Source organism: Schistocerca gregaria, chromosome 2 (assembly GCF_023897955.1).
Source record: "Schistocerca gregaria isolate iqSchGreg1 chromosome 2, iqSchGreg1.2, whole genome shotgun sequence".
Taxonomy (NCBI): Eukaryota; Metazoa; Arthropoda; class Insecta; order Orthoptera; family Acrididae; genus Schistocerca; species Schistocerca gregaria.
Window position 1 is genome coordinate 691615122 of NC_064921.1, and position 14259 is coordinate 691629380.

Sequence of the window (14259 nt, forward strand, 5' to 3'; positions counted from 1 at the left end):
GTACACCTGCTTCTAGTCAGTGTCCATTAGATGGTCTGCCTTCCGCCTTACTTCAAACTGATACTTAATTGATACGCCTGTGAGCGTGGCGGGTCAGAATGGAAGCTCGGTTTTGCAAAGATAAATTTGCTTCTAGTGCAGCTGCACCCCTCTCTCTACCTTCCATACACCACTGTTTCGCTGACGCACTCATGGTGTATAACAGTTATGTTATTATAGCAGAAATTAAAAAAAAGTTTCTATGGAAAACATTTTCAGCCATGACATATACCCCATTCCAATAAAAAGGAGGTACACATAGACGATAAAAAAGCTGTCATTTCAAAAATTTAAATGTGTGGATAAATTTAGTATATACGACGCATTCCGCTAGACTAAGAAATTTTCGAGTTTCTAACTAACGAATCTGGTGACCTAAGTTAACAGAACTGAAATTAATATGGACTCCAGGTAGTCCGACGGTCTTTTAAGTCTTTCAGAGAATTAACGACTGTGGCTCCTAAAGTGAGAGAACTGTTTTGAGAAATTTAACTTTATTTAAATAAAAAATTACGACTTATATGTCGTTGATAATTTTTTTTTGCGAAAGTTAAAATGGAAATTATGGGTTCTTTGTTCTCAAGAACACGGAGTAGCATATCGGAAAGAGAGTCCATGCGAATCGGAACATTTTTCACAGAGGTTAAAGATAAGTTCTAAATTTCAGTTTATCAGGGATAAATGGTAACGAATTGCCTCCACGCGAAACATTGGGGGGGGGGGGGGCGGTACGAAAACACTACTAAATTTATGTGCTAAGACTGAACACTATTGCAGGAAACACTTCACATCTGATATATGGTATATTTTCGGAATAGTGCACATAATTTCAACACTTTTGTTGTGCTATCGGCTAGGAACTTCAGGAATGAGCCACACACATACCGAGTTTGTGAGTAAAGGAGACAGGATGAATTTTGGCGTCAGTACAGCATTATGCTACAATATAGTGTTCCACATACGAACACGAGTGCTGCGTAGTGACTGAGGTGTTCACTGAACGACTAGCATGGAATGCACATGAAAAAGAGTGATCGTTTTTCCCTTATAGAGACAATTTTCTTAATGATCGTGATGATTAATTGTCCGTTAGTAGTTACAACGGATATGAAGCCGAGAAACCTTCAGAGTGAAGCATAATGCAAGAATGTCTGTTGATTTTGTTTAGTGGCATGTGTTTCATAGTTACTCTGTTATGCGCAAGTGTTGTTTCAACACGTTTCCGTGTTGTAAAATTGATTAGAGTACTGGACCAAGTTAAGGGGTCATTGATGAATATTATAATTTTATAAACAATCGACACCTTCTCAATGTTTTTTAAAAGTAACGTTTCAGAAATTCAGTGATGTTGTCGGAAAGGTAATACATAAAACCAAGGTAGTGGTGAGAAGGCTCACCAAACTATTTATGAGCAGCCTTATAAATTAGGATGTTCATTGTAAGATAATTGAATACTATGTCCAGATCTCAGCTGTACAGAGTAATATGAACTCTCTCCTTCGGTTGCAGCTCATACGGTTAGATTACGTAATTGTTTATAAAATGGGTTCTTGATAGGGCTTAATCGTCTTCTAAGTTGGTTACTCATAACGTTAATAAGAGATTGCACATGGTTATAACGAAGGAAATTAGTCCTTTCCACTATCGGATTGACAGGAGGGTCTGGTGACTACTTTTCTCATTAAAAGTGGCTTTTATTACAGGAAAGTTTGTATCAAGTGCTGCATGCCACACGGAATAATGCCAGCCGCAGTGGCCGAGCGGTTCTAGGCGCTACAATTTGGAACCGCGCGACCGCTACGGTCGCAGGTTCGAAACCTGTCTCAGACATGGATGTGTGTAATGTCCTTAGGTTAGTTAGGTTTAAGTAGTTCTAAGTTCTAGGGGAGTGATGACCTCAGAAGTTAAGTCCCATAGTGCTCAGAGCCACTTTGAACCACACGGAATAATGACAAAAGAAGCCATTTTAATTTCACAGATACCAGCAAGGGGTACTGGAGGCAGAGACAGCAGGCTTCCAGTTTGTCGGGAAGTATATTGATTTTCCTAAAAATGGCTGTGAGAGGGGGGGGGGGGGGGACAACATTATAGAAAAATGTTTACCTCTGTTGTGTGTACAAATGCTATTTCAGATGTACGTGGTAAAAACACTTTTTCTAGGCAACGCAGCCTTCATAATTTATCGCCATTTTTGTTTCAGCTTTGAGAAGCAGTATTCCTCATGCTAATGCGTGTTTTTCTAATGTAGGTGACTGACGCTGCCACGACTAATAATTGCTGTTGCTATTGCACCTGCAAGAGAAGAGCCGCTACTGTATTGTGATTCGATCCCCATCTATAGGTGAGTGCAGTATTACGTTATGTCTATACTCTGCAAATCACTGCAACAGAGCTCACGTTGCATTATACTGTGCATTAAGGGGTCCTCCATTCCATAGACGGGTATATCTTGTAAAGTATGGTTACTAATATTTACGGTCTCTTCTAGGTTACCACGGTGAAAAACTGTTCTTGTAATTTTCTAAGCTTTTCCAACATTAACTCAATCGAATAATATGTTATTTCTTGTGCGACTGCCTTTCCACACAAATATACAGAGAGAGGAAAAAAAAAAAAAAAACCGGATGAGTGCGAATAGCCCTCACGCACCGAGGGTTCCATACAAACTTAACTGTGTGCATAGCTAATTCATCCATCTCTGGAATCTAGAATTTCCACGTTCTTTGCTTGTTATCGATGCGATACTGGCAAGGTATCATATTGTGTGACATAAATGAAAATATCTTTTGATTGCATTGATGTATAAACTTAAATGTTTTGCATCGCCAAGGGACCATGGCCAAAGTGTGTCAGCTTGATACGATTACTTGTTCCTGAGAGAAAGGGTCTTAACAGTCGGACAGACAAGCAGTCACATAACATGCAAAAAATATTTGTTTCGCGTGATATAATTACAGATAAACAGTTTTATAATTTTTTGGCTTACTTCTACCTTGGAACCTTGTTTCCTGCAAAATTTCATGATTCTAGGTTAGTGCGGAGTACCCTACAGGTTTTGACGAGTGAGTTTGCGAATATCAAAATGCATAATTAGTCGTATCTTGTGACTGCATTGACTTAGAAGGTAAACTGTTTTAAGTCGCGAAGGGAAACCAAACCTTAACATGTGACGAAAAGTTCAATTTCATACGTCTTCCTGCTCCTGTGAAAAAGGGGTCTTAACAAACGGACAGACAGAAGGATAACAAATGTCAAAAAATGTTTTTTTCTTGTGATGTTCTTACAAATTAACGATTTTAGGATCTTTTCCTGTACTTGTACTTTGGAACCTTCCTTCTTGCGAAATTTCGTGATTATCGATCAACGGGAAGTACCCTGTAGATTTTGATCAGTGGGTTTCTGAGTATCAAAATATGCGACGTAAATGACCGTATCTTTTCATTTCATTGACATACAAGCGTAAATTTTTTACACCGCCAAGGGAGACCTTTCCTGCACCTACGGAAGGGTCGGAAACGCCGTCATCGGAAAATCCACGGAGCCAACATTTTGCCGTGTTTTGGATCAAAAAATGTGTTCAGTGCTGCAAGCGAAGGTGACATTAGCCCAAAAATACCGATGCTGGATGCAGGAGTACCTTGAAAATGTGCAAACAGTCTACACTTTCGAATGTAAAGAGAAATAAAAAATGCTACCATCACTGCCCATGTTGTAACTGAAAGAAACGAAAGTCGAGTGATAAAAGAAATATGCAGTTTTAATAGTAGTTTGCAAAGACACATTTAAAAACTTTTAATAATTTGAAGGTACTCCGGACACAAGGGCCACACATACGGAGAAAATACGGGTGCTGGGTGTTCGACGATTATAGAGGCGAGTAGAGGAAAGTGAAAAAAGCAAGTAATCCTTATAAACATAGGTCCGGAAACCATTGGTTTCCCTGAAACGACGTATGCACAGTGCAGTCGTGGCATTGTTACAACACTGTTAATACCTAAGGCTACATTTATTTCGAAACACCACAATTAAGGCGTGAATTACGAAATGACAAGCTGCTATCGTTTCATTTCATCATCATTCCGGTTACGTATAAGTACTGATGAATAGCGTTTCGACAACAAGTGTATCGGTCATGGTTTGCCAGTACATTGCCTCCCAGGTTCTGCCACTTGAACAAGTTCGATATTTTTGTGGGGTTATTTAAAAGGATTGATGTATTACAGCCCTTTAGATAGCCCTCGATGAACTCGAGGAACGTATTGTAGATGGTTATCAGTGCATTCTGAAAACGCCTGGGTATTTAAATTGAAACGTCCCCTTAGAAAAATTATGAATGACTGTACTGGTACAATTCTACGTTATTTGATTTACAAACAGCTGAGCAAAACTCAACGTACTCAAACACATTTCTCTTTACTTCTTCTGATCATCACTAAACTGACAGACAATATTTTATTTAGCGCAACGCAATCTGACTTTCAATAATCCGTACAAAAGAATGGCCCTGACTAACAATAACCTATACCTTTCATGAATCTCTTGCCTCACAAAAATCTTCGTTACTCGAACTACTGCAATACAGCGAGCGCCAATACTCCCAGCTAAATAAAAGATTCTAACTACTAAAGGCACTAAGTACTGATAGGCATAGTTAGCAAATGAAAGGTTTTGATAGAGAACAAACAATGTATTTACCTTAACAGTGTTGATATGTCATAATATATATAGCAGTTCATGGCATCCAGTCTTACAAATTCACTGTCTCTGATGTCAATTCATGACATCCATCTTTACAAATTTCCTTTTTCTGGCGGACACATTTCCAGATGGTCCCCTTATAGTGACCTCTCAAAACTGGCATTTCTCTCCCCACATCCACCACTGCTGGCGGCTCACCTCCAACTGCCCAACGCTACGTGCTGTTCACATGCAACTTGCCCAGGACTACACAAGCGAATAATCCAACAATAAGTCCAACCAGCCACAGACTGCACACAGCACAGTCAGTGATTTTCATACAGAGCGCTACGTGGCGTTACCAACATAAAAACCTAAACAGCCTACTTAAAAAATGTACAGGGGCACCGATGAGGAGGCATACTGAAGCTTTCTTCACATGAAAGGCGGCAATGTGGAAAACTCACTGTAATGTGTTGTCCCAAGTGCATAACTGATCGTGGATTCTCGGGGCTCTATTATAAGGCGTTCAAGCACTCATTAGTAATATATACGATATGGCAGTACCTGTGTTGCTCAGAATTGTAATGCAACGTTCTTTCAGACATGCATGTGTGCCCAAAGGAACAGGAACTGCAGCAGGGTTCGCCGGCCGCGGTGGTCTGGCGGTTCTAGGCGCGCAGTCTGGAACCGTGCGACTGCTACGGTCGCAGGTTCGAATCCTGCCTTGGGCATGGATGTGTGTGATGTCCTTAGGTTAGTTAGGTTTAAGTAGTTCTAAGTTCTAGGGGACTGATGACCACAGCAGTTGAGTCCCATAGTGCTCAGAGCCATTTTGCAGCAGGGTTCGAGTCCCGGTCTGGCACAAATTTTAATTATCATCCCACTATACAACTCATGGTTGCCCATATTCGCGAATTCGAATACATTTCATGTATTTCATAATTCAGTGTCTGTTCCTTTGGACATACATGCCTCTCCCAAGGAGCATTGCATCGTAATTCTAAACAATAGAGGCATTCCAATATCGTATTTATTCGCCGACACAATGAAAGCGACTTTCAATTAAGATGTCTCCCCTGTGCGGGAATAGACATAATGAATGCACGAGTGCAGGTTGTGGACACATGGTTGACGGCATATGGAAGTTTGGGTGTGGCAGTGGAGCGTGTTCGGATAGCCTAGTCGTAAGGTGACCGTTCGCAATAAGCGGAAATTACGGGTTCGAGACAGTTTTCATTGTCATCATTCCACTGTACAGTTGATGGTTGTCCGTATTTGCAACTGGGAATACGTTTCATGTATATCAATCGTAATACATCGCACTGGGGAAACCATTGGTTTCCAGACCTTTGTTTATTTGAGATTTCAGCTTATTGCTTTGTTCTCTACTCACCACATTCGTTTGTCCTTACAGTAGTCAAACACCATGTATATGCTGATAGAATCGGTGTGCTCACAGAGTTTCAATCCAGTTACATTACAACATAGATGCAGCTTGCCTGACTGATGGCCCCGTGTTGATTACAGTGTTTTGCGTTTATAGTTTTACGTAACTGATTCATACAGTGTTGTACAAAATAAATAAAACGATGGCTACAAGTTGAGCCGATACAAATCTAGAGAGAGCTAAACTTGTTTGGGATTATACTACTTAGCTCTCTCTACACTGCCTAGTTATTACCAAAAATACAGAAATTTTATTTGGCATTTGGTGAAGTTAGCTGTGCGGTGCCACAACATAAGTGGAAATTGGAAATTTGCGGTAAGGTCTTATGGGACCAAACTGCTGAGGTCATCGGTCCCTAAGCCTACTCACTACTCAATCTAACTTATGCTAAGGACAAAAAAAAAACACACACACACACACACACACACACACACACACACACACACACACACACACACACACACATGCCCGAAGAAGGACCCGAACCTCTGACGGGGGTAGGCTCACGGACGGTGCAAGATGCCCTAGACCGCGCGGCTACCCCGCGCGGCAGCATCAGTGGTTCTTTCTTTTTGTCATCAATATTGAAATCATTGAAATGAATGTCAACATAGCTTCGTGAATTGCGTCACAACATTGGTTTTAGTTTTTAATGATCACATTCTGCAACTGTCCGTTTAATGGACTTAGTGTTGCAAAGTAGGAATGGTTGTAGCTTTCCGTGACAGTGCTGCATTTAATGACTAAATACGTTTTATATTTCTTCACAGCCTCTTTGAACACCGTTTCAGTAAATGCGCAAACTGTAACTTCTTGATGATATGATATACAATTTTGTTTACCGCTTTCGTAATGTTTGTGACTCCTGCTGAGGAAGGGCAAAATGATAAGTAGCTCTTTTTGTGTTATGCACGAGCTGTTATTGGCTGTCATGCGAGACGTAGTATTGTAACGCTCCTGTTCAGTGTGTCAGGAAACGGCCTACATGTACTCATTTCCATAGTACTTCCATCGCTACGACAATAGACGCAAAGAAAGTGTTAAAAAATTCGCATTTCAGCACATTAACCGAAATCTTCCTCGAGTGGCTTATGTTGTTCATACTGGATGACAGCAAATGGGAAATTAATGCAAGCCTACGTTAACACATTTTCTTAAAGAATCTGCAGGATATTGTGTTATCAAATGGTGACATAGGTAAAACACTTGTGCGTGATATTGTAGCAGCGGGACTTTTCACTTGAGTTCACTTGGCTGGATTCATCTGGAAATGCCAGATATCCCTTTGACTATACAACCAACGATTTCTCCTTTCAACAACGAGAAAAAATATATTCCAAAGGAAAACGTGACTGCAGCAGCAAAATACAAACGTATTTGTTTTCACCGGTCACCTGCACAGCTCGTCACGTGTGAAAACAAATGCAGCCACCAGCTCTGACCTGACCCCGCTTAATACCACGTTGAGGGAGACGGCAGTCTGTCCCTGAAACGCTAATGAAAGCTGATGTGCTTACACGTTGTGAATGAAATAGCTAGTGATTGAGGTAAAGCGGCAGTTTAAAATAACGTCGTCTGCGGTTTAGTAAACACGTTTCGCGCGCCCTTTTCGCACTTGCAGTGGCGCTCCGGTGCCCTCAGTGAAGCGTCTATTGTGGAATTTAATCCATTTGAACATGACGTTAAAAAAGAAAAAAGAAAAAAAATATATCGAGAGGCGCACAGGCGGAACACAAGCTGTAGCGAAAGTCCTGCAGCGGCCACACGAGGGCACAATTGATCGTAACTACTGTTTGTTGCAATGGGTCCCGAGAGATGTTTTATTATTGAGTGAATGGTACCGGTCGCCGCTTCACATTTACGACGCGATGCGTTTCAGCGAAATCTGGCCGCAAATTTGCCGTAACTGTTCAAACCGAAACAGTTTAAGCTTCTCTAACGCTCGTACAGTCAACAGCTCGAACATTACAAGCAAAATTTCAAAGTTTAGAACGGCATTTATTGTGTCCTTCCCACTCACGTTACTATGACCATCTCCTAGAAGAAAGATCTAGTGTCAAGTAGGTAATAATGTACGTCACGATATATACTTCCACGAAGTAAGTGTATAACGGAACTGATAGGCACAGTGCTCTCGTATCATACAAAAAGCAGTTCTGGTTGAAGCCGCCATGTGTTGCATTAAAAATTCCTACACGTTGTAGCACTGAAACAAGAAAACTCTGAACTAGTCTGTGATTAATGTTATTTGAGATTGGTTTTCTCCGAATGAAGGCAGTGTTTCTATAAGTGAGCTCTTTGGCTAATGCATATTCTCTCCGCAGAGAAGTAATCAAAGGTAACATTTGTTGTCTACAAATTTTCTGAAATACACTCCTGGAAATTGAAATAAGAACACCGTGAATTCATTGTCCCAGGAAGGGGAAACTTTATTGACACATTCCTGGGGTCAGATACATCACATGATCACACTGACAGAACCACAGGCACATAGACACAGGCAACAGAGCATGCACAATGTCGGCACTAGTACAGTGTATATCCACCTTTCGCAGCAATGCAGGCTGCTATTCTCCCATGGAGACGATCGTAGAGATACTGGATGTAGTCCTGTGGAACGGCTTGCCATGCCATTTCCACCTGGCGCCTCAGTTGGACCAGCGTTCGTGCTGGACGTGCAGACCGCGTGAGACGACGCTTCATCCAGTCCCAAACATGCTCAATGGGGGACAGATCCGGAGATCTTGCTGGCCAGGGTAGTTGACTTACACCTTCTAGAGCACGTTGGGTGGCACGGAATACATGCGGAATTGCATTGTCCTGTTGGAACAGCAAGATCCCTTGCCGGTCTAGGAATGGTAGAACGATGGGTTCGATGACGGTTTGGATGTACCGTGCACTGTTCAGTGTCCCCCCGACGATCACCAGAGGTATACGGCCAGTGTAGGAGATCGCTCCCCACACCATGATGCCGGGTGTTGGCCCTGTGTGCCTCGGTCATATGCAGTCCTGATTGTGGCGCTCACCTGCACGGCGCCAAACACACATACGACCATCATTGGCACCAAGGCAGAAGTGACTCTCATCGCTGAAGACGACACGTCTCCATTCGTCCCTCCATTCACGCCTGTCGCGACACCACTGGAGGCGGGCTGCACGATGTTGGGGCGTGAGCGGAAGACGGCCTAACGGTGTGCGGGACCGTAGCCCAGCTTCATGGAGACGGTTGCGAATGGTCCTCGCCGATACCCCGGGAGCAACAGTGTCCCTAATTTGCTGGGAAGTGGCGGTGCGGTCCCCTACGGCACTGGGTAGGATCCTACGGTCTTGGCGTGCATCCGTGCGTCGCTGCGGTCCGGTCCCAGGTCGACGGGCACGTGCACCTTCCGCCGACCACTGGCGACAACATTGATGTACTGCGGAGATCTCACGCCCCACGTGTTGAGCAATTCGGCGGTACGTCCACCTGGCCTCCCGCATGCCCACTATACGCCCTCGCTCAAAGTCCGTCAACTGCACATACGGTTCACGTCCACGCTGTCGCGGCATGATACCAGTGTTAAAGACTGCGATGGAGCTCCGTATGCCACGGCAAACTGGCTGACACTGACGGCGGCGGTGCACAAATGCTGCGCAGCCAGCGCCATTCGACGTTCAACACCGCGGTTCCTGGTGTGTCCGCTGTGCCGTGCGTGTGATCATTGCTTGTACAGCTCTCTCGCAGTGTCCGGAGCATGTATGGTGGGTCTGACACACCGGTGTCAATGTGTTCTTTTTTCCATTTCCAGGAGTGTAGCTGTTGCTTTGACAGTATCCATAGTTCGCAGTAACTGGAATTTTTCTGCGGTGGTGCCTACCCTGATGACATTATAAATTCACTTGTTGTCGCACTGAATAGTGCACTCTTTGTCATTTATCTTTTTATTTGTGTCGGAAGCACTGAACAAAGTAGATGTTTAATATAAAGAGTATGGACTATACAAGGATAAGTTTGACATACTTGACGATGTAGAAACAAAGAATTTGAAACAGAAGGCTATAAAATACTAAACAGAACATAAATGGACATAATAAAGTATCTACACTATATACAATATTTATTCAAGTTGTGACCAGTGTTTGGCTGCACTGGCGGCATTGCTTTTAGCCATTAAGAATCAAAAAATGGTTCAAATGGCTCTAAGCACTATGGGACTTAACATCTGAGGTCATCAGTCCCCTAGAACTTACAACTACTTAAATATAACCAACCTAAGGACATCATACACATCCAGGCCCGAGGCAGGATTCGAACCTACGACCGTAGCAGCAGCGCGGTTCCGAACTGAAGCGCCTAGAACCGCTCGGCCACAGCGGCCGGCAGTATGAATCCCAATCCCGTTCACGAATCCGTATAGAGGCGGCATTTCATGAAGTGACCTGTACATTGAGTCTCTGTCTTGCCCGGTGTCCCATTTATTGAGGTTACCCTTGGAGCATGCAACGCCTGTGCGCAGTCTGTTTGACTTCCACGTACACCATCTCACTTCATGACCACGTAATAATTCTTCAATTTTGATAGTTCGGATAAACTGTGAACTTAGTAGTTCATTTATGGCATTTCTGGGGTCTGACTGAAGTGGAGCAGGAGACTGAAAGAAACTCTTCTTCACTTCGGACGAGAGTATAGCGGCTGATTTTCATGAAGCAGATGGGCTGAGAATTAACATGTCTTTGCAACTTCACGTTGGATATCAGGCGGGACTATACCTGCAAGCAAATACAATTTCTGCTCCGGGGATGGTTTCAAACAATCTTTGGGTTTCATTCAGGGCAATAGCGACTTTCTTTGCGTGAGATGGTTTGTACCATACAGGACAGGCAGAGTGTTTGTGTATTACGGCAGTTGTCCTTACTCTCTGAGCCGCGTGGTCCAAGGCGCCTTGCCACGGTTCGCGCGGCTGCCCCCGTCGGAGGCTCGAGTCCTTCCTCGGGAATGGATGTGTGTGTTGTCCTTAGCATAAGTTAGTTTAAGTTAGATTAAGTAGTGAGTAGGCTTAGGGACGGACGACCTCAGCAGCTTGGTCCCATAAGATCTTACCACAAATTTCCGAATTTGCTGTCTGAGCATGGACACCCCATTCAAATCCAGTTATCTTATGCAGCAGAAAAGGAACGTGATGAAACCTTTGCCATGGCGGTGATGCAATGTGCGTTGAACGTTAGAGAGCGTTCTAAGATAACAGCGAAGTAAACTGGAGCATTATTGTGTTCCACGTGTTTGCCTTTCCAGTTTTCGTGAGGCTTCTCTGTACCAAATACCAAGATATCCTTCTAGACCAAATTTACTTCATAGCTTCACGCGTGTGCTCAGAAATCACTGCAGTCCAGAATGTAGCGAGACTCATTGTAAAAGATGATTTGTTACCTTACAAGTCGGGTGTCTGTCAAAACATGTTCTCCTGTATCTGAAGCCCGTTGTCAGGTTTATCATTCGTTCGATTCCCTTCGTCTTACGGCTTTCACGCAATATCATTGCAGTTCCGAATCGCCATGTTTGGACTACAGTTTAAATATCCGACATATGTCATCCGCGGAGGTCTACCAAAGACCTAGTTCTAAATCCATGTCAGGGTCCTGCGGCGGTCTTAAGTGTCAAGGGAATGTAATAAACCGTCATGAATCATCTACTGCCGAAAGAATGTTAGTCCCCTCCCGCTGGAGGTTCGAGTCTACCCTCGGGCGTGTGTGTGTGTGTGTGTGTGTGTGTGTGTGTGTGTGTGTGTGTGTGTGTGTTGTTCATAGCATAAGTTAGTTTAAGTAGTGTGTAAGTCTAGGGACCGATGAACTCAGCAGTTTGGTCCCTTAGAAATCCACACATATTTGAACAAAGAACGTTAAACGCTGCTCTAGAGTCCATAATGCTGTATGTAATACTCACATGGGAATTTAGCCCTGTATAAATCGAATATCAAGCGTGGTTTAAATATTGTTTATGTTTTATGTCACTCTCATATTTCCTTTAAAGTGATAGCAATTTTCAGACACTGTGGTGCACAAAGAAATCAGACTTAGTGTTATCACCAGATGAAATTACTTTACAATCGTCCAGCCATAACTGTGAGTTCTTTGATTGCTGTGCTTTATTACATGGATGAATGAAAAGATTTAGTAACTCGAAACAATACTTTGTCGCAGGAGTGCTTGACAATTTACACCTTTCACCGAGTATTAACAAACTGTTCTCTTGAAGTACAGTGCCCAAAATTTACGAAAGTACATTTCAGTCTGAGACTTGAATAACTATTTAATCTTGCTTGATGATGTTGGCTGCTTCAGGTGACGTTACGAACTGGGGGCTGAGCGCTTCCGGGCTCAGATGCATAATGACCTCTGCGTGAGGCCACTATTGTGTTGAGAGACAGGTGTGCTCTTCAGGAGAGCCTCTCTTTCGTTGTTGCGGGTTGCAGTTCAACTATTCGCTGGAATTCTAAGACTGTGTTCTATACGGAGGTGTGTCATCAGACACTACTAAAGCCAAGAAATAACGCACGGTATCTGTATGGCGAAATATGACATTGCAGTATGATAATGATATATTGCTTGTCCAGAAAGTAACGGACGTTTCGAAGTAAAAAATTAACAATATGGAAAAACAAATTTTGTTATATATATTTGTTATATATATATTCCGCAGCTCGTGGTCTCGCGGTCGCGTTCTCGCTTCCCGAGCACGGGGTCCTGGGTTCGATTCTCGACGGGGTCAGGGATTTTCACCTGCCTCGAGATGACTAGGTGTTGTGTCGTCTTCATCATCATCATTCATAACCATTACGGTCGGAGGAAGGCAACGGCAAACCACCTCCACTAGGACCTTGCCTCGTACGGTGCTGCGGGTCTCCCGCGTCGTCCCCTACGCTCTGTCACGGAGTATGGGACTTCGTCATAATCATATTTTAAAAGTACACTCTTAAGCTATTATCTACATAATTTCCAATCAAATTGAGGCTCTTTTTATACCGTGGCACAGGTTTTTCAATACCGTCTCTGTAGAAATTTGCTGCGTGCCATTCAACGATTGGTTTATAGCTGCATGCAGTTCGGTATCAGTTTCAACGCGTTGTTAGCGGACCATGTCTTCGTCACTGGGAGGAGACGGTAGTCGTTAGATGCCAAATTTTGGCTGTATGGTGGATGATCGACTCCTCCCATCGGAACCCCGTAGGAGCTCTCGGGTACGTTTGGCCGTGTGTTGTCGAGAAAAAACAAAAATTTTGCACTACTTTTTTCCAGACACTTGTTTTGTATCGCCCGCCCCTCTGAATTTGCTGTTGTGCCAAGTCCAAGGAAATCACTCCTTAGCGTTCCAAAGCTTAATAGCCATGACCTTTCTTGCTTACAGCGTTTGCAAACACTTTCTTGGTTTCTTGAGAGACTCTGTGTGGTCCTGTTCCATCGCCTGCCTTTTTGTTTCACGGTTGCTATGCTTCACGCAAGTCTTGTCCCCAGTTACGATACGATCAATAACCTTGTTACGATTTTCTCGTAATCTACGAGGAAGTTCTCTTCTTCCTCTTCTTCAACCAGTCTCTGTTTTTTTTTTGTCTTACGTTAGGATTTTGGGAACACAGATACCACAGAATTTGTGGTAACCAAGCTTCTTCGCAGGAATTTCATTCGTCAAATTCCCTGAAATTTGGCGAAAATGTTACGAAATTTCTCTGATAGTGAAACAACGATTTTCGCGATTTTTGTGGTTGATTTTCATCACTAGTTCGTCAGTCAAAGGTCTAGGACTACCACTGAAGTCTTCATCGTGAGCACTGGTACGGCCATTTTTAAAATTAATGCACCATTGTCTTACTTGGCTTTAACCATTTTTCTTCTACCGTACGCATCACAAAGATCGCGATAAATTTCAAGCGGTTGAATTTTTTTTCCAACAAAATCCTAATCACAGAACGTACCTCACAAGTGGCGGAATTTTCTATTGCAGCGCTAGTTTTACCACGTCACAGAAAGTGAAGTATCTGAGGGACAGACCACGCGCTACCACCGCTGGATGCGTACTGAGTGCAGGAACGTTATGACACCAAGACGGCGGTTGTAGCGCC

The 14259-nt window shown here is 43.2% G+C and overlaps 1 protein-coding gene across 7 annotated transcripts in view; it reads left to right on the plus strand.

Annotated features, from left to right (window-relative positions):
• The window catches only part of LOC126334776 (probable inactive tRNA-specific adenosine deaminase-like protein 3), a 486162-nt gene that overhangs the window by 144826 nt on the left and 327077 nt on the right, over window positions 1-14259 (plus strand). For all 7 annotated transcript variants that reach the window (XM_049997366.1, XM_049997369.1, XM_049997368.1 and 4 more), the window contains exon 2: window positions 2288-2380. The gene's annotated coding sequence lies outside the window, so the exon portion shown is untranslated. The remainder of the gene's footprint in view (window positions 1-2287; window positions 2381-14259) is intronic.